This window comes from Aquila chrysaetos, chromosome 3, assembly GCF_900496995.4.
Source record: "Aquila chrysaetos chrysaetos chromosome 3, bAquChr1.4, whole genome shotgun sequence".
In the NCBI taxonomy this organism is placed as follows: domain Eukaryota; kingdom Metazoa; phylum Chordata; class Aves; order Accipitriformes; family Accipitridae; genus Aquila; species Aquila chrysaetos.
Genome location: NC_044006.1, coordinates 61,694,097 through 61,721,420, shown reverse-complemented (window position 1 = coordinate 61,721,420; position 27,324 = coordinate 61,694,097). Strand labels below are relative to the sequence as shown.

The window sequence follows — 27,324 nt, the reverse complement described above, 5'->3', positions numbered from 1 at the left end:
TATTCATACTTGCAGAGCAGTGCTGCTACAGCAACTGTGAAAGAGGACTATCATGTAGAAATGCAGTAGCAGCCGTGCTGGACAGTCAGGCTTACAATCCTAGCACACTTGCATATTTTCTCTAAACACAGAACTGCAACATTTTCCTACACAAGCAGCAGCAACACCCTTCAAAAACAAGCTTGCTTCTTTGGTGTTTTATCAACTAATACTGAACATGCTTTTCATGTTCATAAGAAACTGGGTATTTCTCTGTCCAAAACCGTTTGTAAGAAGAATTCCTGCCCTTGTTTAACTGGCTGCAATCTGTGCAGAGGGGGTCTTGACAGGGCAACCACAATGGACTAGATATTTCTTTATATTAATATTTTCAAGAACGATAGTTAAGTATTTCAGTTAAACTATATCACCCTAAAATGAGATGTCTTCTAACAATTCAAGATCAAAAGCACCAGCAGCAGAGAAAAACAGGAAATTTTAATTCTAGGAATGAAATTCACATCAAAGGATGCTATGCTTCCATTTCTTCACCATAGCCTAAACAAATGAGATAAATCCAGGCCATTCACTGTTCTGGATTTCAGATGGGATTTATTGATTTTAACACACTTGGAGCATTAATACATGATATAGTCTACCAAAGGTGAACCACAAGACTGTACTTATTCTCTGGTTCTGTCCTTCTATGTGCATGAGCATGGAAGTTTCCAAAAAAGTTCAGTATTACTTTATTACCAGGACAGGACAAATGTCCATCTAACTCCAATTTCAGGTCTCTGACCATGGCAAGGAGCAGATGCTTCTAGAAAGATTACAACAGATTATAGATCAGTTCTTCCACTGGAGAGGAACCATAAGAAACTTCTTAGGCCAGAGGCTAACCTTATTTAAAGGCTACTGACAAGCTATGAAATCATTAATCTAGGTTGAGGGGAAGGAAAATGTAGATTTCTCTTGCTTTTGGAAAAGTATAAAATCCATCCACATCTCAGCTTTTAGGGGATTCCCCTGCAATTAGGAATAAAGGTTGGGGTCTCTACACAGTCTGCATCTCCCAGAGCACACCACAACTAATCCATTGTGCATATTACTTGGCAAGAAATGCCTCAACACATCCTGGGAGTTTGGAAGGCAGGCTTGCTCATCTTCAGAAATGGCATCAATATAACTTAGAAATAGCTGAGCTGATCCAATGCCCTGTGTCCTGGCAAGGCACTGGAACAGCCGGATGGCTGCTGGCACCAGGCTCTCTCAGCCAAAACCAGCTGGGGAATCTCTGCTGAACTGCCGCTGAACTGCATTTAGTTCTCACATCAAAAGTTTTGTTGATAATAGTCAATAAATATTTTTAGGGAACATTTTAATAAACACTTTTTTCCTCTTTTTTTTTTTTTTTTTCCATTTTTGCGAATCTGACAGCGACTATTTTCCTTCATCCATAACACCAATGCCCAGCAGACCCAAAGAAACCAACCGGTGTTGCATGAGTGTCTGGCCTCACTTCTTCCACAGATGCAGGAGCCATGCCATAACAGGTCAGACATGGGCTGGGCATTAGGAGACCGGGATCTTTGGGTAGCTCGGCACTGACTCATTGTGGCCTTGGGAAGCCACTCATTCTCTCTCTGCATCCCTGTTCCCAGCTGGTAAGTGGAGATAATGTTGTTTACCCATCTTCATAAAGTGATCTGACTGATGAAGGTGGAAAAACACTCATAGACTATCATGCTGAAGACACCAAACCTAGGGAAAATATAGAGATAAACCAGATGTTACTGATGGCCTGACTGCTCTTGGAAAGATTCCTTAGAGTGATGTGATCAGATATGACAGTGGATGAAAAAGAAATAAAACAGAAGCTAGTAAAATATTAGGGGTGACAACAACACAAAGCAACAACAACTAGCCTGTAGGAAAAGAAAGTCCCTGGTTTGCCCATGGCTGCAAAATTGGCCAGCAAAATGCCCAAGGACATGTTGAGTAGATGAAGACTCGTTTGCCTTGAGTGCCTACAGTTCATCGATTTTAATTTAGCAGCGTTCACTAGAAGTCATTCTTGGTTTATTCTCCCATCAATTTATTTGAACCAGTATGTCTTTAAAGTGAACCAAATGTAATAAAAGGATATTTTCCAGCATATATTGTTGCAACAAAGAAGAGAACAGTGGAACACATTTTTCCCAAACCATTTACTAGTCTCCAGGGAGATATAATTTCCTTTCAAACTGAGCTACGTTTCAATTCATAGGACATTTTTATTAGCCATTTTGGACTAAGTAATTGACTCTTTTGGAAGCAGTTCCCTCATTGTCGCACTATCAATTAGTCAACGAAATATCATAAGGTAAAGTGAGAAACTGACAAGATATGCATCTGCTCCTGCTCGGCACTTCGAATAAAACTCTCCTTCTTTTACTCAGCTGCTTAGCTGATACTCACAACTTCATATCGCCATATGTAAATGAGCAACAGTTCATTTCTTTATGTGGAATTGCGGAAAATACCACTATGTGAAAAAGCCAACAAGAGCATTCCCACCCTCAGTAGGTAGGAGCATGGTGTAAAGCAGGAGTAGACTGCTGTATGCTGTGTTAAGTGGACCTCTTCTGAAAGCAGATGCAGTAATTCACCCTGGACCACAGAAGGGACAAGTGCTTACTTCAACATGAAGTTGAGGCTCAAGGATGGTGGCATCTTGCAGGTTTGGGGGACAATACAGTAAATACCTGCTTCCCTTGACTGGCTGATGCAGTACTCTGGATCACCAGAGCTGCTGCTGATCCAGAGAAAAACAATAGAAGATGAAGGTATGGTAGACTGAGCTCTTGAGAAGAAAACCAGCAAACAAACAGAAGGTGGAGCCTCTGGACCCACCAGCTATGTACACTGAGTCTGCTTTGTGTAACTGCAACTGAACAAAACCGCCGCTACACACCAGGGATTTGGGCACAGAGTGATGTATGTACACTATGCATTTTGGGTTGGATGTAGTTTCCTTTCATGCTCTGTTTTGAAAGAACTTACTATACTGGACAATTAAGGAGTATAGGAAAGTTCGCAGTTAGTGACTAGTTGGCCATTGCCGCTTGCTTTTATATTCATTCCTTTTTTGTCAAGGAAAGATCAATAGCACATGCTCAGCACAAAACTAATGTAATCAACGCCATGTTTTGAAAGATTAAACTGCAGTTTTGTTGGGAAGTATCAGAAAAAGTCATCTGAAAACCTGAAAATACTCTCGGGCAGTGGAGTGCATAAAGTATGTATTACAAAGGCCAGAAAGAAGACGATAATGAAATCTTCGTTATTGCAAACTGGACTGAATCACCAATATTCGTGTGACATGACATGACATATGACTGTTACCAATGAAATCTGATTAGCAACTTCAAGTACAGTAGCTTTTTAGAGCTGTATTCAAACAATGAGGAAGAATTAAAGATCCAGGCAAAGTTTCACAAAGCAAATAATTTCCTTTTAATTGAAACCGTAAGGGCATAGTTTTGGATGCAGTGAATGCTCTGGAGCTCATTGCTTCATTTGAACACAAGTGATTTTAAGCGTATTATTACATGAATATATTGCACTACATCCCTCACTTGAAAAAAAAAGTCACGGAAAGGCAGCAGAAAAATACATTTCCCTCATCCCTCCCATTCTGAATGTGGCATACCAGCAAGCTTTTGGCATGGCAGCTTATATTAATACTACACATCTATATGGGAATCATATACTACATTTTTATGTTGCAGTCTTAGCCAATGTTTCCTTCTTGTAAAACATCCAAGGTTTCTGGTAGAAGCTTTATTACAAAAGATGCATTGTTTCCACTGAGTTATGCAGTAAGAATAATCAGGCAAAATTGTGATATTAACCCTAATGGAAACAAGACATCCCTTATTATTTGCTGTTGATGAAACTTTGTGATTTGAAGAGACCCCAAAGAACTATGATTAGCTTCGGAAAGGTAGAGAAAATGATATTAATTTCTATGTCTTCATTTTGCAAGCTGCCTGGTCTTAGAGACATCCTTAATAGAGGCAGAAACTCTGACAGCTGCAAATCTTTGCTTGTTGGCCCCCTGCACAGGGGAAGGGATGAGAGCTGGGGAGTGGGGCAAGGCAAGTACTGCAGTGGCATTTTGCCAGCTGGGGACACGGTAACTGATGGTCTGCAGAGGACACACTGATTGCATGAGATTTTGGTTGTTTCCAGTTGCTAAATGTCATGAAAATAAGCTTAAATGCTTTAAATAGTTTCTGCACATCACTTTCCCATTGCTGTGGTTACCTCAGGAGTGCTCTGTGATCACAGATTAAATGTTCTGGTCAGTTTCAAGGGGAAGAGCAGGCGGCAGGGCTCAATCAAACAATAGAAGTGGAAGCACTTGTGTGCATATGTGGCTGAATTGCAGGGGTTTTTTTCCACTGAACCCATAGTATAATGGTGTTAAAGGACTTCTCACGGCAGTGCAGACAGGAAAGTAACATGAACAGGGAAAATGTGGTCACACAACTACTACCTCTGCAGAGCTGCCCAGTGGGGGATGCACACAGTGCGAGTGCTGCAGCCTGGGCAGGTCGAAGTGCCACACATGGAAAGAAGAATCACTTCTTTTCTCCCTCACAGTTCATTAAAAAATGAGCTTTTAATGAGATTTCAGGTAATACATGTTATTACACTGTTTGCTGGCTTACAACAAGAAAGGTACAATGCCTGTCCACATAAAGCTGTTTGCATGAACTCATTTGTGCTGTCAGAGTCCAAAGCTGGCTGGGGAAGGTATCTCTCCTTGCTCAGAACAAGAGAAACTGCCATTTTGTGAGTAATTTAGGATGCAGAACAGCATAGAGAAGAAGTCATGCCCTCCTTCATAAAAACTTAGGTAAACATATGTGTATGTAAATAAAGTAATTACATAAACTAAGACTTTACTCTCTGTGTCCAGCTAATCAGATCACAGTGTTAAGGAGACAGTTCCTTTGTATTCAAAGAAGAAAGGGATATTAAATAATAATTTGGATTTACCAACTCATCCACTATCATATTGTAAGAATTACAGCTGAGATCCAATTCAACAAGTTTTTCAACAAGTTTCTATGATGCTGTGAAGCTGTCAAAAACACGTAATGATTTTTGAGTACACAGGAAATATTCATAAGCGTGAAGTTTAGCAAATATTTAAGCAACATGTTTTGCTAGTGAATTTAGTACTTTTTTTCTCCATTTTGCAGTATAACTTGCACAACTGCTCCATACCATGTAATAATGAGTTCTGACAACCCCTTGTCAGATAGTACCTGTGACACCCATAGCACTATATGAAAAATCATATGAATTATATGAATTGTGTTAGGCTAAAAATTGACTAGAGTATTCATTACCATAGTATACATACTTATTAATCATTTATTCTGATGTTGCCTTTCCTGCATAAAGTTTTTTAAAATAGGGTGATTTTAGAACAAAACGTACACAGGGGCGATAGCTGAATTATGTAGTACAGAGAACTGTTAACAGTGACTTTGGGATAAAATATTTTGAGAACAGATTTTTGGATGCTGCAGTGGCAGAAAAAGATGAGTTCAAAACTCTAGCTGGAAAAGTCTGCAATTTTCTAGGCTTAATGCAACCCACTCCACTTCTGGATACTTTCACATAGTCCCCTCACAACTGGCAGGAGCTGTGCTAGGAAGCAGCCTTTGAAGAAATTCCCTTTGCAGGGAGGGAGATTATGTTGAAACCTCCCTGCACATAGTGTGACTGTTCACCAAGGACAGAACATAATTGCCGGCAAATCCCATGACCTCTGCCCAAAGACAGAGTTATTACAAAGCCCAGCCTGATATCCCAGTACAGTTTGTGCAAATAACAAAACGACAATAAACTCAAGGCAGCTCTAAGACAGGGGTCCTAGTATGGCCAAATCGAGATGCTGGCCTTAGGTTTCTTTGGGCTGCTAATGTAAGGCAGTAAATAGTATGACATCAATTCTGTTTACTTTTCAGGCTGCAAAACCGCTGAAATGCACCTAAAGATGGACATTACCACCTGCTTATTCTAACTTGGCTAATAAATTGGCTGAGGCATCCCTCTGTCTGGGTGGGGTGCAGGCATGTTTCAGCAGGAAAGCCATTTGGGCCCTCTCATGGCTTTCTCCTGCACTCCTCTGCTGTGCCACAAACCAGGGCTGTTGTGGAGAGAGAAGTGGGGCAGGCAGGACTATGCAGGCAGAGATGAACAATGCCTTAACAAGAACAAAAGCAATTTCAAATCCCACCAGTTTGTCAGATTACTTAAGACATTTGACTGAATGTCAAAAATGTTTCAATGAATTGTTTCGCCACCCAGATCTTATTTCTAGGCCCTCTTTTGAAAAAAAGAAAAAAAAAAAATCCTGAAACTTAGTAATTAACTACTTAATTTCAGGTTTCCTCAAATATGTGTTTATAATTCCATTGTGCAAATGTGACCCAAAGCAGTAAGGCTTTGAACTGGTTAACTTAAATCTAGAGAAATACCTTTCCAAGTCCAGTTAGGACAAAACTTAAAACCTCACATCCAGCTTCTGGAGTCTTCCTAATGCCCCTGTTTTGCCCCGACATTTTCACAGATGACTGCAGGCATGTCTCCCACACCTATTTGGTTCATGCCCAGCAGCTCCGCAGAACCGATCACCTTTCTTCCAAATGGATTTGGTCTGCCGGACGCTGACTTAAATAACGTGTGTGATGCCATGTGTGCCATAAAGAAGCATGACAATGTGATTCACATGCTGCCTACAGATTTTCCGCAATCTCTTTGTATTGTAGAGTTCGTACTCCTTCATATCATTTGGAGGAACTCTTGGAATAATGATTTGGCATGTGTAACTGTTTTTTCCATTTCTGTCATTAAAGCTGCTTTCAGGGCCATGCTGAAACGGCAACAAAAGTCTTTCCCACATCGCAAATCACTGTAGTACTTGGTGTGCACTATATCAATAAAAAGATTAGCTTACTTATAGGAAAAGGATGACAAAGTCCACAATTGTCCAAGCCATGAGAAAAATGAGGTTCTGTTTCAACTAAACCAGCTAGTAACAATGTCACATTTTAACCCTCAGCTCCTCAGGTACAGTACAAGGCTCACAAGTGGATTTTATCTTATGTGCAGCATTAAATTAGTGCCATTAACCTTGTAGGTCAGGGCTTTGAAGTCAAGCAGGCATTTTGTTATTGATTTCCATGGAGCCAAGATTTCATATTTATTTCCACTGACTATCTCAAAGCATCAGGAAAAATTTCTGCTTAGAAGCCCAGAAAAGAAATGTAAAACAGAAGGATGTGGGAAGAGGGATTTCTCCCTTGGTGTGAATGCAACATCTTCCAGTACCATCCCAACTGACAGCAACCTATGCAGACTCTGAGACAGCCCTACAGGGACCAGCAGAAGTATTTAAAATACTTACAGAAATCAATTTTAATGGCTTTCCAGGAGTGGAGAAGGAAAGCGACAGGCAGACAAATGACTCAAGTGAAGTTGAAGCAAACAGAAATGGTGCTGGGAGAGGGCAGAAGAGGCTAGAATTAAACCTGGAATCATGCTGCATTGAAAAAATGGAGCAACTCCCATACAGAACCCTATTCAAATCCAGCTTTTTAAGGTTCATCAGAACAAAAATTTACTGAGCCAGGTAGAGGAATTTGAGAGAAAGAGGTAATTCATATTCTGTTCCCATTCACTGCAAAAGGAAAAGCACCAGGCTCCATGATTTTATTAGTTAAGCATTTTAAGGAGCGCCAAGAGTTGATAGCAAATTTCCAAAAGGCCTGGCTTCTGTCATGAGGAAATCATATTCTGTAAAAAGAAAAATAGCTAGCAATGAAAAAAAGTATCAAAAGTGGGGAAAAGATACCTGGCCAGGGACTGGTGACTGTGAAGTGCACACTAAGGAGCTACTGGTGCAGGGTTTTCTTGGACTGCACAATGGGAGAACCACAACAAACCACAGGGCTATGGACATGATTACCAACATGTAAGAAAGGACCCCATACTGAAATGGTGCACAGCAAGTACAAGACAAAAAGATGGCTCTTTCCAGTGGAGAGTCTCCCATCTAATTGTACCTGTGGGTATCACTTAATCCAAAAGACTCTACTCCAAATACTCCGGTGTTGGACTAGATGACCCTCAAAGGTCCCTTCCAACCCAAACCATTCTATGATTCTGTGATCATACTGGAGCCCAAGAAGTCACACTGCCTCTATGTGAGTCCCCTCCAAGCACATTAAACAGCAGTTCCAACCAAATAAAAGAAGTTACACAAATTCTCATTTCTGAATATAATAAGGGAAAGACCTGTTTCTAGTGAGCATGTAAGAAAGCCTTACAGAATGCTCAAGAGGGTTTGCATATGGTCTTCTATTCCTTCTAAAGGAAAACAATTTTACAGACCTTTTTCTTTGGTATTTCCATAGCCCTGGGCTCATTTTTAATTTGTAACTGAGGACTTGAATTTGCTGGGAAGGGTCAAAATAGAAATTCTTATTTCTCTGCGCATTTCCTTCCACGCAGCCTACACATACCCAAGTGCTATTCATTGCTTTAATGAGAAGAAAAAGGAATGGCATTTCAGCTGCCCATGGGGGATCCTCACTGTGTAGCAAAATAGACTACATGGCATCAGGCCCTCAGGTTCCTTGGTTTTTGTTTACAAATGTGAATATGATTTTTTTTTAAGGAGTAGTGCCCCACCGCAGGGACAGTGATCAGAGGAAGCCCAAGGCGTGATGAGTGATCACGCATGTTGAAGAAGAACCCGGGGTTGTACCTTTTCCTGGCTGCCCAATGCGATTTGGGATCTGACTTGCTGAAGTTCCCAAGCTTTCAGTCATTAATCAAGTCAACGCAAACTATGCTTTGCACATACGTAGTACAGTCTGATGCCAAATGATAGAAAATCAAGGTGCTGGAGTCTAAGATAGGTGCTCCAAATTCAGCAGGTAGTCTCTCACCTAAGCCTCTGTGCCTTAGGTTCCCAGCTGGAAAATGGGGCTATCCGCCACCAGGAGATCGTTTTATTCAATCCAAATCAAAATACTTTGTGCATACTTACGATTTTAATTTAAGTAGGAAAGTATAGGCAAATGCAATCTTTCAAATTCATATTTAACATGGCAAAATGAAATAGCTCCAGTTTTCCTCTTACCTTTTTTCTTGCAGAAACTATTCGCTGACCTCAGTACAAACTAGTGAACTATTCCGTGTCCTGAAAACATGTTGCTAAGAAATAATTATGCATCATAACCATTTAATTTAACACTTCAGGTAACATTTTTACATTGTGTTTCTTAAGGCTGATTTTTTCATCAGGGACCTTCTGGAAAAAGCAGTAAAATACAACAGTTGGGTTGCATCCTTGTAACACTGGTGCAGTCTCCAGTGACAGCTGGATGCGGTACACGGATTTCAGCTGCCTGAGAAAACGAAGCAGCAGTGGCAAGCTGTTAGCGTTAATATGGCAGAGGAAAGAGGCAGGGCATGCAGTGCTTTGTATGAGGATGTCAGACGAATGATGAGACTGAACAATCTTTGGTTTGTTTCTCGAGGGAAATGTGCCATAGCCCACTTGAGGTGGGGTTTGACCCCTTCTGATCCAGGCTGCCTTTTCCCCAGCTGTCTCCCTAAGCGTCTGCTGACCACAGCCCTGCTTCCCAGGACCCCATCGCAGCATCAGTCTGTCTGATTTGCAGTCCCAGCATCTCCCATCTGGGCCTCCTGTCCCCATCTCTGTTTTTCTGCCATTTCTGCTCTTGCCTAGCCATCTTAACTTGTCCGTAACCGGTCCCTTTAAAGGCAGGGTTTAGCCCATCCCTAAAAAAAACCCCACAGAGCTGCCCCTGAGATACGGAGTGGTGAAACTCAGGAAAAGAAAACTGGGGAAGGCAAACGGTTATGGGGACAACAGCAAAAAATGCAGGGGGAGGGGCAGCCCATCTATCCTCCTAAAGGCAGAGGATTAGCACAACAACCCACATGAGACCTATGTCCTGAAAAAGTCCAGGTTTGGCTGTTGTCCAAGGACACAGTGTAGCAGCTATACGCACGGCAGAAGGAGAACACCCAAATAAAATAATTGCTGTGTGTCGTTGCTGTCCTTTCCTGAATCCTTTCATTGTCCTGGGGACACATACAAGGTCTTTTCTTCTCTCCGCTCTCGGCTGCCCAGCTGGACCCCGTGGCCTGTCTTGCTTTCAGAGTCATGCTCACCACGAGGACGAGTTTGTCCCTCCACTGAATCATAGCTGTCTTAGTAGCAACCACATTGCATTGAATTTCTCTCCTGCTTTTGGGGGGCTTCCCCGTGCCCAGCAGCACCGCTTCTGGAGTGGGATGCTGCGAGCAGGGCAGCCTGAGGCAGGGCGCAGGCGTGAAGGAGGGCGCAAAGGTCCAGGAGGGCTGGGTACCGCTGCAGCATGGCCATGGCGGCTCATCCCACACAAGCCGGACACAGCACGGGGGCACTGGAGTCTCAGACAAGTTACTGGTTTGGAGTTTGTTTGCTTGTTCTTTCAAGAAGCAAAGGAATACATTTTTTCCACGACTTTCTTGCTAAGGGAGCTGGATTGGTCTTGAAGAGGCAATTCTTCTAGAGACAACAAGCCAGCTCGAGGCAGGCACCAGCAGGGAAAATTTCTGCACGAACAGTTAAAGTTATAAGCATGAAAAACAGCCTTGTAATTAGGACTGGGAGGCGTCTAAACAGGCAAGTGCCTGCAGCCCCCACCCACCGGCCCGGCCTCTCAGGGTTTGCTATCAGCCCGGCTCTTGCTACTGTTTGACTTGGGGTATTTCTTCCCCCCTCTGCCACACGCCTATGTTCTTAGGGGCTTTTTAAGGGAGTTTATCAATGGCTTTTTTGGAAAGCCAGATAAATTATGTCAATCAGTTCCCCCACCCAGCTATTTAGTGACATTTTTTAAGAATTCCATTAGTTTTGTTAGACATGATTAGTTTTCCATTTAGATATAATGTTCCTGTTCTGTATAAGAGTGATATTTACCGATGCTATTTTGCTTCTAAGTTAGCAAGGCTTTCTGCATTGGCAGTGTGTGAGCATGCACACTTTGGCAGGGTTCAACGCATACAGTGATGAGGGCATTGTAAATACCTAGACAAATTAATAATGTAGCACCGAAGAGGAACACAAGTCAGTTAATATTAATGCTAATACCAAAAGCGTCTAGAGCAGCAGACAAGATAATTTTTCTCTTTGTCAGGAATAAAGGGAGATCAGTAAGGGCCATGCATAGATTGCATAACTTGGCTTTAAAAACATTAAATAACTTGGAAAACGCCATTCTTGATCCTCTTCTTTAAAGAAATAATCAGTGCTAGTTCTCTTTCTCTGACTTAGTAAAGGAACTAGAGCTATGCCCTTAAACCAGGGCTGTCAATTTATGTTGACAGACCTTGACGAATATAATTACAGAGCACCTAACCCGAGTAGCAGTTGAGTGGGAGAAGTTAAAATGAAAACCTAATATTGGAAAGAATTGATCAGCCTTCTTTCCTTTTCTCTCTGGAGCCTGCTCAGAGCTCATTTATTGGAAAGACTGATGGCAGCACAGAGACTGCGGGACTAGTCCGGGCTCGCTGTGCAATGCACTTAAATGATTAGGGAATATTGGACACCTTCGCTGGAGTCGGCTGTTTGTCCTCCAGTCTGGGAGCTGCGCGGCGCTGACTGCCAGTCGTGCATCAGGACAGCCCCGCGCGGAGCCACTTAGTGCTGCTGATGGCGCAGGAGCCCTCCCTGATCGATAGCCCCGTTCCTCCGCTGCCTTGGCTAAGAGCTGAAGAGACTAGTTGGTGCATATGTGATGACTAGAATTTAATTATATATCAGATTGATTTTCAATTACAACTTCAAGGAGCTGCTTGCCAGGGTTTTGAGTTTGTGAGAAAGGCCCTGCGTCTCCTTTCTGAATTCTTTTCTCCCCATATTCCTGCGCTATGTGGAAAATTTTACAGACTCTCTACCTTCAGCTCTCTGTCTGGGGATAAACAGCTTCAAAGTTTCCAGTAATAATGAGAAGATCAGCTCTATCTGAGACTGAACCTATTCAAAGCTGGAAGAGGAACTTTAAAGATGTGGAATAAAATTAAAAGGTCTAGTTATAATGGTGATTTTTTTTTTCTTTAACGTAAGTTTCCCAGTGCTGAGTTAAGAAGCAGAATCTACCTTCAAATTGAGGTTTTTTGATGTTGGGCATAACACCAAAGGGGACTGAATTCAATCCAATCCAGTCTGTAGAAATGGGAATGTGTGAGTAATAAAACATACTCATTTTATAAACCCATTTATACCTGGTCCTGGATGAAACTGGGAATATTCAGCATATGAGAGCAACCAAGTAGATCAGAAACCAAAGGTTTTCATGAAACTCTCCTAGATCAGTTTTGTTTCTTTTATGGGTGTTCTTATGGCTGTTAACATCAGAGATTTTTATAAGACTTTCAACAAAATGCAATCAGTATGTGAACTGTATACTGGGCAGCTACATGAAAAATTGAGCTGGATTTCAGGGGGGAAAAAGAGATATTAGTTAAATTTCAGTGTTGGGTCTGATCTGCTTACTCCAAAATATGGAGACAAAATTTGCCAGTAAATTCACACGGCAGTATTTTTAAATTATATAAAGCGGAAATTTTCAGAAAAAAAAAAGAAAATACAAAATTTTGAGTGGACTTAAAAACTGATTTGGTGTGGACAGAAAAAGAAAACCCTGAGCAAATGAAAAAAGAGCGGGAAAACAGTAGCAATCAAAGGACTTAGGCTTACATTTGCTGGGACTGGGAATGTCTTTGCTCATGGTGTGGCAAAACGCGTGTGATGCAGCCATCTCCACGTGCACCACTGGCTTTTCCAGTGATGGCATGTGAGTTCCATCAGGCAGCCATGACACTGAGTACCGCTGATAAGAGAGCAGCAACAGTGTCTGCCCCAAGGGCTGCAGGAGGGACTGCAGCCCCCTTGCCTGCAAGCATGGCCACAGGCTAACACCCCACTTGGCCAGCTACCCTGTCTGCCCCATACATGCATAGCAATACCAGGTAAATGCAAAACACCTTTTGGAAGGTACATTGCTATATGCATATAAATAGATATGTGCTAGATACAGTAATAAATTAGTCCTGAGTTCTGTAGCAAAGCCTCAGATTTTTATAGAATAAAATTTTAACCTGTTATTTCCAGGAATCTCTATTGGAATAGAGAAAGGACTAACAGTAAGTGAAGGTGAAGCCATTCGTTAATAAACCTGTAAACTGCTAAATACATGCATTGTCCAGATCCATTTGAATAGCAGTGTTGCTGTAATATATTTTTATTTAGATTTTCTTCATTTTCTGAAAAACTTGCATGGAAATCTTGACAACATGTCATGTATAAAATCCAGCCTTTTTCTCTTATCCAGTCACAAGCCAGCTGCTTTCTTGAGACATCCTGTCTACAATGCAGATATGGTTCACTTTGACCGTTTTGAACCTGCCACCTAATTCCCCTCCATGTTCTCATGAGAATCATGATTTTATTTACTATATTATACCTCCTCTGTTACCTTCTTTCCAAAAAGAATAGTCCTAGCTGAATTACTGTCTCTTTCAAGCTCTTAATTACCCTTCTTTCCCTTCCACCTACGTTTTCTAGTTCTATTCTATCCTTTTTGATCAGTGGGAGACAGGTTTGCACATGATGTTCGTGATCCAGGCACACCTTGTATTTGTACTATTTGATGTTGATAATTCCTGCTTTTTCTCTGCTCCCTTCCTAATAATTCCTAATGTTCTGTTTACTTCTTGTGATTGCTCCCATCCATGAAGTTGATGTTTAGATAAAACTACTTACTGGAACCAACTTTCCTAAGGATTATAGAATAATAGAAGAGCTCAGGCTGGATTTTGGGAGGTCATTGAACCCAACAGCCTGCTCAAAGCCATGAGATATTGGAAGACTCCCAAAGCCATCTCTTCTCCAGGCTAGACAGGCCCCGATCGCCAGCCTGTCCTTGCAGGGCAAGCGCTCCAGCTGCCACCATCCTGGTGGCCCTCCACTGGATTCACAGTTACCAAAGCCTTCCTTATACTGGGGGCCCAAAACTGGACACAGTGTTCCAGGTGTGGTCTAATAAGTACAGGGGAAACCTCACTTTCTTCAATCTGCTGGCTATGCTGCACTAGCTATTTATAGAGTTATTTACACAGCCTCCTGTGCATGTCTTTTCACTTGTCAGGGTTACAAAGTTCAGCTATCACTTGGTCACCCAGTCACTCAGGACTGTGAGATCCCTCTGCACCTTGCCAGTCAAGCTTGCTTTCTCTAAGATGATCCCATCAGTGAACATTGTCATCTCACTCTCAGCCCATTTCTCCAGATTGTTTCCGAATATATCAATGCATTATGATTCAAGTACCATGACAGTCTGATAACTGAATTTAATCTATTTCAATGTTTTGCAACAGAAGCAGCCATACCTTCAACTAGAAAGCGTGATTAGTCTCAGCCTTTCAAAAGCCTCGGCATCCTTCAAAATATTTACCATATTCTGAATTCCTACTGACTGCATTTTTGTTTTAAAGTGGGCCCCCAACCAGCACACAGAGCTTGCCTCTGTAGGCAACCCCATCGCAACCACAGAGAAGCTTACAATAACCAGCATTATAGCTGGTGGTAGATGCACACAGGATGGGGTCTTCAGTGCTAAATCTTTAGGGGTTGAGTTACAAGAGCGACACACAGCACCTGAGTAGGGGAGGCATGAGTAATAAGAACATCTTGTCTGTGTCTGGGCTTCTGAACACCACCAAGATGAGGTACACAAAGTTCACCTAATCAACAGGGTGCATCTGTAGAGCCGACACATGTGGCTGTAACAGATACTGGCCCTTTATGTGAAGGTGAGAAAAATTCTCAATAGGGAGGACTCAAATGCACTGAAGCCGGTTGGGCTGTCACCACCACCTCTTCAGAAGCCTCCATTATCTCTTTTGCTTTGTTTCTCAGATTTCCCTTGAAAGCTCAATTGTGTCTTTGACATGGGGATGCTAGAATGAAAATGGAAATGTTCAATGTTTAGAGGCAGAGGTCACTTGAATACTCAGGAGCTAAGTGGGACAAAAGGAAAATATAAATTAACTTTACTATGAGATTAAGAGCACTTCATGATTCAGGTTTTGTTCTTCTCCTGAGGACTAGACTCCCCTTTTCAGCCAGGATTTCCTGACGTGAAGCAGTCAGGGTGTGAGAAGGGCACGGCACAGGGACTGCAGCATCAGGGCAGCAGCATCCCTCTCGAGGGAGAGTCCCATTCAGCATTTCAGTGCTCATTAGAATATTTTCTCAGACAGTCATAAACCAAGGATTAAGAGAAAGGATTTTCACAGAGAAACAAGCCCTTAACAGAGTAGGCAGCAGGATGTTTTTGTACCTTATCAAATAGAGGACAGGCCCAGGACACATCCTGAGTGCTGCTGTGTTTAGTCCTCCAAAAAAGAGCAGCTCTACAGCACCAGCACGACACATGTATGAGTAGAACAAAGTTTAGTCTTAAGGAATTAGAGGCAGGTGAAAATCAGAAACTTCTGTATTTAAATCCTTGTGGGCTCATGCCTGTTTGCTGCAGGGAGGCTGCTGGGGTGTAAAATGTTCAGATTGCCTTTTTCCCCATGAGGCCAGACGCTGGAGGCTGCCTGCAGTTTGTAAACAGGATCCCAGATGCTACAGCTTTTCATAGCCACCTTTTCTTTTGTCTTTCAGCACATTGCCAACAATCATGTCTGCTGAGCCTCATGTTCAGTGCAGTAAAACAAAGTGTGTTTGAGAAGACCTTAGATTTTCCTCCAAGAGGATGGCTCAATGCTCTTTAAGGCACCTGCTAGAAGCACCTGTGGTTGAGACAAGGTCCAGTTTTAAAATGAGGACAATGCAGTCATATACAGCCAGCAAACACCAGCTGGTTCGTCTCGTCTTGAGTCTCCTCCATCTAAAAAATGAAACAGATCAGATCCATCACGTTAGTGTGTTCAGTGAGTTGCCTGATGTAGACAGGCTCAGACACCCTCTTATCATCCTGTATCTCAAAGAGGAGAATGGTTGGTGCACTGCCTGAGTGTTGCCTGCTGGAAGCAGAACATTTTGCTCCCGTTCAGTGGTTTCCCCTCCAGTGCCAAAGTCCTCCTTAATTTTCAAAATTTTAGGCTTGCCTTGTCTTCTGAGTCCCCATACACTGACATTTTTCCAGTCCTGCCCCATGTCTGTTCCCTGATCTGCTCTTTCACTACTTCTTTTGCTTCTTCAGTTATCACCTTTCTGAACTTAAATCTCAAAATACATTCTCCATTTCTCTGCTTACCAGAAAAAGAACCATTTCTCATTGCACATTTCCCACTTCTACCACAGTTCACTCTCTTTGTCTTGATTCAGCCTATATTTAACTTTTTTATAATGTACAAAACTTTCTCCCACGGCCCATATGAAAGTTATGTTACCCCAAATTTTTCCTGTCTACTCCACTTCTTGTTGTCAAGTTTTCCTCAGGATACTTTATAGGGAAGATTCTATATAAAACATCTATTGTACTGTATCCTAGAGACTGGCTGGTTTTAGTGTTATCAGTGGCATTATTAGAATGAACAATATTATAAGGAGGTTTGATAGGAATTACAGAAGCCAGGTTACAGATGTACTCACATCAAAGAGGGAGACAGAGAGTTTGTAGTGTGGGGAGGGAACAGATGACCACATCCTAAAAGTCTCATAAAAGATTTCTTTTTAGCCTTATGTAATCTGAAATAATAATAGGTCCTTATAACCCAAACCTTTGTGTCCCTCCCACAAGCTAATGAAAATTTTCATGTGCCTCTTGCCACCTTTTACATTCAGGCAACAGAATGAATATTTCCAGAACCACTTTTTTTCACTTTTTTTTCCTTTGTTTGCCTGAAATCACTGTATATCTCAGGAAATACAGACTGCATATGCTAATCACCACTCTGAATATCATCAAGAGAAGATAATATATGGCATAATAGAGACAACATCGCAAACTAGCATTACCAAAGCTGTGACACCAAATTTCCAAGGACAGGATTGGAAAATCAATCTGCATTCCTCAAGCAGTAGTTGGTATAACTGAACAGAAACCTGCCTTGAGGAAGAACAAGGCAGTAGTGTGCTCACTGCAGCTGAAAATCTGTAACTACAATAAGCTAAGACCAAATTCGACACTGTTCTCTGTGTGCATCAGCTGCTTGGATCTCACCTCATCTGTGCACAGCGCCCTGCAGGATCCAGCCCTCTGGGATCCCTTTAAAGCTGGAAAGGAATGAGATACTCCTCCATTCCATGCAAAAAAAAATCCTGTTTCATATCAACTTTGGGGACACGGCCCCAGGGAGACAAAGCCCCATGGTCCCTGCTCATTGCACCCTGAGGGACTCCGAAGCAGAGGTCCTTGTCCACTGGTGCTGTGGCCCCAAGGCTTCCCAGCCAGTCCTGCTGACAGGCTGCCAAGCTGGCAGGTGAACAGCCTGCAGTGAAGCAAGAAGGCCTCCCCATCAGCTGTTTTCTGAGCCTTTCTACCTTTATGTATTACTTTTTCTACTGCAGGAGGCCCAGACTCAGGAACCAAGAGCCTACATGGAGCTCGATCACGTAGTAAATGTGTTGCCATCACGGCTGGAGAGAAGCAGCCTGAAAACCTGACACAAGTGCACTTAGAAAAGCAAACAAAATTACCCTTTCTGTTTTTAAGAAGTCCTGCGATTTTTCAGCCTGATTCATTATTTTCTTGTGAGAGGCTGAATTATTTGGGAAGGAGACAGTCATACTGTCTAGCACTGGGCAGCCAATAGCCGTGCTTCGAAAAACCCTTGGAGAGACTGCTCCTCTTTGACTGTATAGGGAAATTTGGCTGCTTAGAGTGCCCTGAATCATCCTGCAATTAAATGTCTGCAATGGGGATTGCAAAAACGCTTGTGATGTTGGAATATTTGTCTCTGACAAAGCTGGAACGAGTATGAATCTGAGGAGCCTCTCTGCTTTAAGAAATTCACCGTTCACCGTTGCACTGCTATAAATAAAGTCTATTGGTGAAGAGGCAGTGGGCATCAGCTAAAGCCATTTTGCCAACAGGTAACAGGTATATGCCCAAATGAAGGATAACATCCTGGCAAAGCACTTTAATGCATTCATAACAGAGTCTGTATTCTGGCTTTCTTCACATAAAAATGTTTCCAAAAATCAGAACTGCAGCTAACACCGCTGTCAGGTAGAACATGTCAAGCTTAAAGCCTGAAGATGGGCAGAGATGTCCCATGAGCCAACTTTGGGAATTTCATTGTACAATCCTGTTTTGCCAAAAGCCTGTTTCCTGAGATCTTTTTAACTAAGTGGTTTCAGAAAAAAGATTGAAAATGGCTCAAATTCTCATATCCCACAGGCTCAAATTCAGAGGGTAAAAAAATCATGACATTTTAGTGATGTGACAAGTTTTGAGGCAAGACTTGAGACCACTTTTGTGACTGACCATTTTTATATCTCCATTTTATGTGTGGGGTGCAAAGAAGCATAATTACTTGCAAAGAAGTTATGTGGCAGAGCTGAGAGTTGGACCCAGGTTTTTCCAGACCCAAACTGGACCCTCCTCTATTTTTGTCTGATACATGGGACACTTTTGTTTTCAGGAGTTGGTTACTTTTAACAAATTACTTGGTGGGGAAGGAGGGAGGATTGTGGGTTTGTGGGCTTGGGGGTCAGCCCATCATAAAGATACATATGTACAGCTAGAGAACAGTAGTAGATACCCAGCTTTGAATCCTACCCTGAGGAAGTGGCACTAGAGACTTTGCCAGAAGTTACTGTGATTGGTGGTGGCTGAAACTTCCAAGGAAAGAAGATACAAGAACTAGAAGGAGAGATTGTATAGCGCAGCTGGCTCTGGTCCTGGAGAGCAGCTTCCATGGGAGGTTGAATAGCTTTTTTCTTCCAGGGAGGAGCTGATAAAATCAACATCAGACATTTGAAAACTTTAAGATCCACCACAATGGCAAAATATGATTTTTATTGTTTGATATTGTTCTTTACACTGATTTATGATGAGTTACCACAACGAATCCTGACCATTGAAAGGCTATTTACTTTTCATACAAGACAAACTCCTTACAATAATGCAGTGGTTTTTTAAAGCCGAGTTCAGCCTTTAGCCTGAAGGAGACCATCAATGGGAACCAAATGAATTCTCTGTCCATGAGTTTCAATAAGCTTTTTTTTTTTTTTTTAATCTCCCAGGCAAAAAAAAAGTTCTTGACAAAAAGTTACTTTGGGAAATAAATGCAGAATGGGTTTTCTGTACAACTGAGAGGTGGACATTCATGGTTCATTTCTGGGTGAACTTTTCTTTTTCCTGCCTTAACATTTATTTTTTTTTAGTAAAAAACAGCAAGGTAAATAAGAGCACTGTCACAATCAAAGAGAAGAGCTGGAAATCTGAAACTTCGTCTGCAAAGCCCAAACACCAGCCGAAACACCAGCCGTGATTCATGTTCCACTGATGTGGCACATGCTGGAAGCTGGGATGAGCACCAGCCTCCGGCATGCAGCAGGCTGGTCTGGCGGGAGAGCAGAGATGTTGCAGATGAGTAGACTCCACCAAAGCGCACACACTCGAAATACAATGAAGAAACAAGCCATGTGCATTAGAGTGTACGACCCATCTTTGTGCTTAGGAGCATTTGTGTTGCAGAAAAAAGCAAAAGCATTGTTTATAGCAAAGCATCTTGGTTTTGTTGGGCTGTGTTATTAACGGGTGACTGGTTTTACCGTGGTGGGCTCTGGTCCATTAGAGCTACTGCACACTCACAAAGTGGCTTTGGGGCAGAAGAGAGCTGGAGAGGGGAGGACTCCCTAATCTTGTGTTTCTTACAGGATATTGAACACATGCTATGCCCCATTTCGTAGCTATAGCCAGCCATGTCTATAAGGATTGCACTCCTGATCCACATCCCCCTCCAGAGGCTACCTGAGGGTCAGAGCCCTGACCTCTAGGATAAGCTGGATGGAAAAGTTTCTATTTAAAACTGGAAAGCTTTTAATAGAGAGCAGCTCTATTCTTTGTGGGGAATTTCTGTGAGAAATCCTTCCTTTCCACAGAAAATTTATGTGGGAATTTTTTTAATAAAAAACAAATATTTGAAACCTCTCCCTTTCCCTAACATAATATGTCACATCCCCACGCTTCCCTGCATTGTGGATCTCCAGCCGGACTTCATTCCGCACAACGTGTGGTGGAGAAGTTTCCCTGTGATGCAGGACCTTCTCTTGTAAAGGAATTTTCTGCACACCTCTTGCACCCCTTTTTTCAAAACAAGCTCTGGTCCAAACTCACACCCACTGGAACCAAGTGGAACCACGCAGGCAGACTGCTGCAGGCTTTGAATCAAAAGCACATAAAACACCTCACTCATTTTCCCTGGCTCTCTGACTCCCTTCTGCACTTTCTTTTCCAAAACAGAAGGAGGGAATCCCACAGCGTGTAGCTGTTATTCGCCTTTTCCTTTCCCTCTTCTCTGCTGAGGTCAGGAAATAAAGCAGCCTGAAGGAGTGCTTGTTCCACACTTACCAGCGCATCCCGAAGTAGCCTGAGGCAGGGTGAGCCTCCGCTGCTCCTCCACGGTTGCCCTCCCTCGATGCTCGAGCAGGACGAGCAGGACTCATCACAGCAGTCACTGCCGAGGCTCCGAAACACATACCAGCACCACGAAGGGGAAACTCAATCACATCACTTATGCAGCTTCTCTTCCTGCTCCAGCATCAGGAAGGATCCTGCTAGGAGACCTCCCAGGCAACTCTGCTTCACAGATACATTTTTCTTGTGCTGGTTTCCCCTGTCCTCTTTGGGCAGTTTGAGAGACGCTGTTGCTGGAGTTGCTGATGTAAGGCATCCCAGAACCCAGGTTTTTGGATATGTAAAGTACAAGAACTGAATGTACATTTTTAAAGCTCAACTCATCTTGCATTCAGGGACACAGAAAAGACTTCTCTATAGGGAAGGGACAGTTTAAAAACATAAAGGCTAATAGCAACAGCTGAATATTATTTCCATGAGCTGTTTTATACCAGGACTGAATCTGTCTGCTTTAAACAAAAGGAGATAAGCAAGCATCTCTCCTGAAACTGATTATGCCTTTATTTATTGCTGCTGCAGTGCTAGGGTGGGAGGCAAAGATGGGATTAGCGGGGATTAGCCCTCGGTTGCCTGCACTCAGGCCATCACTGCTGCTCGGTGTCAGGGGCGCCGGCAGAGACGGCTGCTCGGGCTGCACGACCGCGGGTACCTGTCCCGGAGAGCAGCCTGGAGGCACCTCACCGTCACCCACCGCAGCACTCGGTCCTCTTCACTGTCAGAAATGACCCTTCTTCCTCTGCACTTACCATTAGTCTCTCAGGGAGCTTTGACAGGGCCCAGGCTTACTCCGAAAGAGATAAAAGTGGAAAGGTCACACCTCTGGGTCAGAGGCTAAAAAGCAGATAAAACACCCTGCCTTCAGAAGCAAAATCCAAGGGAAATCAAACCAGCTCCCAAGAAAGGGTAGCTTGTAGGCTGAACTCCAGTGGGAGGATGCAATTGCCCTTCTTTTAGCAACTTCTCCCCCCCCCCTTTTTTTTCAAACATGGGTTAACAAAATATATTTAAGCACAAAACAAAATAAACTCAAATGAAAAACCCAGCCTGCCTCCTCTCCTATGGCTGATTTAATGGAGACTTTTGCTCTGCAGGGTCATCTTTTCATCTCTTACTGAGGGCAGAGTAAAAAATGTTTTTAAGCACAAGAAAGACAAAATTTGGTATTAAATGTCTTCCTTTAACCAAAAAGGGGCACAGCTAGTCTTCTGACTGGCGACTTTGAGAGGACTTGGAACAATAAATCAGAAAATGTCAGCTTTCAGTTAGGCGGGTTAATGGAGGGGATAGTGGCAAGTTGTGGGAGGGAAGAATAAACCGTGTAAAGCAAAAACACAGATAATACAAAACATATGCAAATGAGGATCTAAGGAACCTCTTCAGTGTATTTAGCAAGAAATGATTAACAATTCTATATGCAGAAAAGGCAGCCAGAGTGAGCCAGATGCACACACATGTGGACTTTTATATATAGAGCCACAGGCTGAAAGAGAAATTTTGTTCAGATCCCTTTGGTTCTGAAAAAAGAAAATAAATATTCAGGTCACTTCTCCCAGGGGAATCAGCGCAACAAGGGTGACTGAGGTCTGCATGTGCACGTGTGAAGTGAGATCCCATGGCAGCTCTGCAGAAATGAGCATGCCCATGCAGAACCTACAAATCTACATTTGCACAGATGGCTCCAGTTGCTCCAACATTAACATTAGGAGATCAAACTTTTGCAGTTTCCCTTCTTTTAGTTGATATTTCTGCAGTGTGCTGCTAAAAGCAGATAATTTAGAGGGCATTGTATGAGAGTTGGATGTTTTCATGTATTTACTGCTAGTGCCTAGTTTTATGTAACCCACAAACTGTCCCTCTTAAGCTTTATGTGCACAGATCCAGGTCTCCCTTCCAATAAAAACTGAAGTTTTTGCCATTGCCTTTGCTTGATTTCCAGCACTTCTCCCCTACTTCAGTTTTTTCATTCAGCAGAGTTTTAAACCCTCAAACTTCTCTGCATAAGACCAACACAAGGAAGGAATGAGGAAATTCAGTTTTCAGCTTAACCAGAACAACTGCTGAGCCATTAGAAACTCATGAGGGTTTATGAGGCCCCAGAGCACTAGAGAAAGGTTGACATGCTATCTTATGCAGAAATGGAAAATTTGGGGAACGACCAACCAGTTTAACCTTGGCAAGATACTTGAACACAGTATTAAGCAACTCCCTCATAGCAAATAGGAATAACTCTGATAAAAAGAACTGGTTAACTTGAATTTGTGAAGAACAAAGAATGTCAAACCACAGTCTCTTCCACCAAGAGAGAAAATGTTTTACTGTCTGGAAAAGGATCCAGGGGTTCAATTTTGAGTTTAATAATGTGTTTTCTGACATTTTCCTTGCTAAGGACATAAGTTTTTTAAAAAGTTCTCCAAAATGGGTGCCCAATTGGCTGAAAAACACAGTCAAGTAATAACATTCAGGACATAAGTATCCGACTAGGAATATACACCTATCAGAGCACTGCAGCTATCTCCCAGGCTTTCATGTACTAGCTTTTTCTTCTAACCTGACTGAGTGTGCCTTGACAGCTGCATCTAAGAGCAATGGTTTAAGCAAGAAATTAATAAAACCACATTAACCATCTCTGCTCCCTCCAGGTCTAAAGTTTGAGGTGGTGAATCGCACTCCTGGCTTTTAAGGTATTTTCCATGCATCTGCACTGGGTTTCAGAGCAGAGCTGGCTCCCAGGTGCCCAGCTTCCAGCTGAGCATTTCACAACATACAGGTAGCCCTTGGGGTAGATACTGCCAGGCTGCAGAGAGCACACCTACATTTCTCTGAACTTCTGTGACAGAGGAACTCGTTCTAGGTCATAAGGAAGACTGTAAGAGAGTAGGATGTAAATCTAGGTCTCCCAAATCACAGGCTATCCCCCAGCCACGGGGCTTGGAGGGAAAAAAATATAATATTTCAGATATGAAAAAAAAAGAAAAGCAGAGATGCTTGTTAAAATATACTTTGCTGCTAACTTCATTGTTTGAGGTTGTAAGAGCAGTTTTATTTTCCAGGTGGTGAAACAGTCAATCATGCTTTTAATACATGTAGGCTTAGCTAGCTGATAGATCCATATGGTCAAAACCGGGATATGAGTTTTGTCTCACAATGATCAAAATCAGAATCACAAGCAGAGCTCCTAATCTAGTGCCTGATAACACATTGTGTAAATCATTACGTTAAATGATAAGCCCTCTGGGATTCATCTTCAGCATACGGCTGATCATTAAACCTCTTTTAGGTCTTTTAAGGTTATTCTGAAGTCAAATCAATACTTAGCTCAGCTCTGCTGCTGTCCTTCATTGAATGCATCCAAAGGACACAGTCCTTTTCTCAAACAAGGGGAATCCTCACTCTGGTTTTAACTAAAAACTCTTCATTCCAATTTTTGGAATATTAGACTATTCCAGGAAAGCTCCTGAAATGAGTTCAGCAAACAGTTGCTCAACTCCCTCCTTCCCTCCCCTTTAATCTTGGGTGCTGACCTGGCCATTCATTCCGTGTTTGCTGTGGTGAGCTCTGCAAACCGAGTTTCCATGGCAGCCCTAATCCATGAATAGGGCTGGCTCCATCGGTGGTCACTTAGGACAGGCTTTGTCCTCCCCATGTCCTGTCGTTGGCTGAATCAGAAGACAGAAAACAAGCGCCTTCAGTAAACATGACCTAATGAGATCCCCACCTCTGTGATGGGGGCCTGGAAAGGGAACGTGTGGGGACACCCGCCTCTTCTGGGATTTTCCACTGAGGTCTCCCAATGGTTTCCTGCCTGGTTTTATAAACTGTCTTACTTAAACTGCATTTCTAGTCACTTATTCATTCTTCTTTTCTTTTTTAGATACAGATATAACTGAATAAGCATGGCAAAACCATGGTCTGTCTTAGTGGGAGCTGCATCCGACGCTCTCTCCTTTCTGCAGGCGCCAGGTTGTCCTCTCCCCACTGGCCCGGCTGACCCCCTCCGTGACCGCGGGACCCCCATGGCATCGAGCGGGTTTCCTCCGGGGACCGAGGGGCCCCTGTGGGACTCCTGCAGTGCCGAGAGTAAGGTCCTGTACTTTCAGCCTATTCCTCCTTCGGGTGTTAAACACCACCATGCTGATCCCTGGCTACAAACCCTTCCCCAGCCAGCACTAGAAGCTGCCTAGAGGGCTTCTGAAATGAATTGAACAAAAATTCAACTCTACAAGTTCTCCAAATAGTACATAACTTCTTTCATTTTATGCTGAATAATCACAGTCGATTCATCTGGGCATTAACATGATTGTTTGCGAAACCGTCTAAGAGGATGACAGCCAGAAGATTAGGCTTTTCAAGCTGCTGAGACATTAGGAAAAAATGATGCCATGTAAAAATATGCCTGAAATATACTGCAGCAGACAAGCTATGTATTTTGAGTATATATTCTATGGATTCTTTAAAGCATAACTTTTACTCTGTTCCTCCAAGCTTTTTTCCTTTGCTCTGGGGCATGAAAGTCCTGCTATCCATCTTCTTTTAACTCATTATGTGAGGCACAACACCAAAGGTAAACGTGCTGGACACCATGTACACGCACCTGGCCTTTATGCACTGTCAGTCACTTCTGCAGTGTTGGATGGGACTCAGTCTGTTATTTAAGGTCTGATTTCAACTGTTTGCCCTAACGTAACACAGGACAGTTGTCACAAAAATGCTGATCATTATCTCCACGTACTGCAAATACATTTCAGAGAATACAGAGGGCTGAGTCCCGTAGTCCTTAATTTGGGAAGACTCCCACCGCCTCCACATAGTTGATGTTTTACCCACAATTAGCAGCTACAGTCGATGTATTTATAGGAATTCCTCTGAAATCGAAAACACAGGCAGACTAATGGGATGTAAAAGAAAGAGAAAGGAAGTGACTTTGGCCATGGCATGCTTCCACCCCATGCAGTCGAGGTTGGACAGCTGAAGGACCCCTGGCCCTACGCCCTGTCAATTACCTTAATCCCAACCCAAAGAGGACTGATACTAAACACTCCACAGAAATGCTTCCAAACATTGCCATGGGAAAAAGGAAAAGCATTAACCCTGCCTTCCCAGGCACGGCTTTAGTAATGGATGCATTGCATTTTACATGGAGAAACACACAAACATAAAAGACATACCCTCCAGTGAAAAACTTGCACAACCTCTCAGAATGAACAAAATTAATCATAAGGAATAATTACAGTTCTAAACAAGAATATTTATGACATTACATAAACACCATTAAAACAAACTGAAAGGCAATAATTTTTAGAAAGAGGAAAGGAGGAAGTGAGGCGGGGGGGACGAAAACCAATCAAAGTTTATAGTTGAAAAGATAAAAGTTCCCGTGTGTCAGTCATCTTGGAAATTGTTGCTTCAGCCATCACTTGTGCCTTGTTTACTTCCATTAATAAAACAGGGAAAGAATTTTGTTTATAAAGTTAGCCAATACTTGGAGTTTAAAGCATTTTTCTTAAAAAGGATCTTTCAAAAGCAAAAAGAAATGTGGAAAATTTATTTCCAAAATGTTTTAACTTTTCAAGAAAAAACATTTCAACTCATTATCATCCCAGCAACCCTCTTTTCTTTTTCCCTCCCTTTTTTCCCTTTTTCCTGAGGCAGGGAAGGATGAAGGGAAGAGGGAGTTTTCCTTTCTTCTTACTGAATGACAAAATTAACACAACTGTATTTTTAAATTAAAAAAAAAAATGAAAGAGTTGCAAAGAAAAGCATTTGGAGATTTTCTTTTGCAATATACTTGTAGCATTTTTCTAACCAATTCTAGTCATTAGAGCTGGGGCAAAAGCTTGCCATGCATTTACACTCCAGATTTCATTCTGAAAATTTAGAGCTCAAAAACTGCCCTAGGCAGTGTCAGTCAGGGCTGAGCCTTCGAGGCCTGTATTGCCCTCCAGGAGACTGAGCGCTCAAGTGCCTGGCAGTAACTGGGGGACTTTTGCCGACCCAGAAATGGCCTGGCAGTTCCTCTTCAGGAGAGAAGCTGTTACACTCCCTTGGGTTTGGGTTAGACACGTCGCCAGTGGAAGCAGTGCCTACACGTACCACTGGCACATCGAAGTGGTTTAGAATTGCTCTGTGAAAAGAAAGTTTTTTTGGTCATAATGCTGTTTCCTTTATTTTCTATTAAGACTTGGGCATATTCCAGCATCAAGAAAAGGATGGGAACCAACAGCACTCGGAGCCATAAAAAACACATTTATCTCCTTTAAAATTCCCTCTTTCAAGAGCTGACTTCTGGGAAGAGCAGCTCAACCTTCTCCTGTATGGACCACTGGCCTGAAAATGGATAGAGGGCTTTCGTGACCCACGCGAGGAGCCAGGGATCTCGGAGGGCCGGGTGGGTGGCTGTGATGAGGAGATGTCTGTGGACATTTCATGGGCTGGAATTCAACAGGAGGGAGCTGCTAGACACAGACCTGCATTTGAAAGCTGGGTGCACCTTTGCAGGGGCAGCAGAAATTTTTGGAAATGGAGTACCGTGGCTTTATAGCAGTACCTCCCTCTGGACAAGCGTAAAAATGCTCTCAGCTGGCTGCGAGCTGCAAGATCA

At 42.6% G+C, this 27,324-nt stretch overlaps 1 long non-coding RNA gene across 18 annotated transcripts in view; it reads right to left on the bottom strand.

Annotated features, from left to right (window-relative positions):
- Positions 1-417: 417 nt before the first annotated feature.
- The window catches only part of LOC121233164, an 85,045-nt gene continuing 58,138 nt past the window's right edge, over positions 418-27,324 (bottom strand). For 13 of the 18 annotated variants that reach the window (XR_005932016.1, XR_005932013.1, XR_005932018.1 and 10 more), the window contains 4 exons: positions 24,248-24,382; positions 20,661-21,080; positions 18,864-19,038; positions 13,278-16,025 (listed from right to left, as the gene is read on the bottom strand). This is a non-coding gene — a long non-coding RNA (uncharacterized LOC121233164). Of the gene's footprint in view, positions 1,744-13,277; positions 16,026-18,863; positions 19,039-20,660; positions 21,081-24,247; positions 24,383-27,324 lie in introns of those variants that run through there. The other 5 variants (XR_005932014.1, XR_005932008.1, XR_005932003.1 and 2 more) reach the window with 5 other exon arrangements.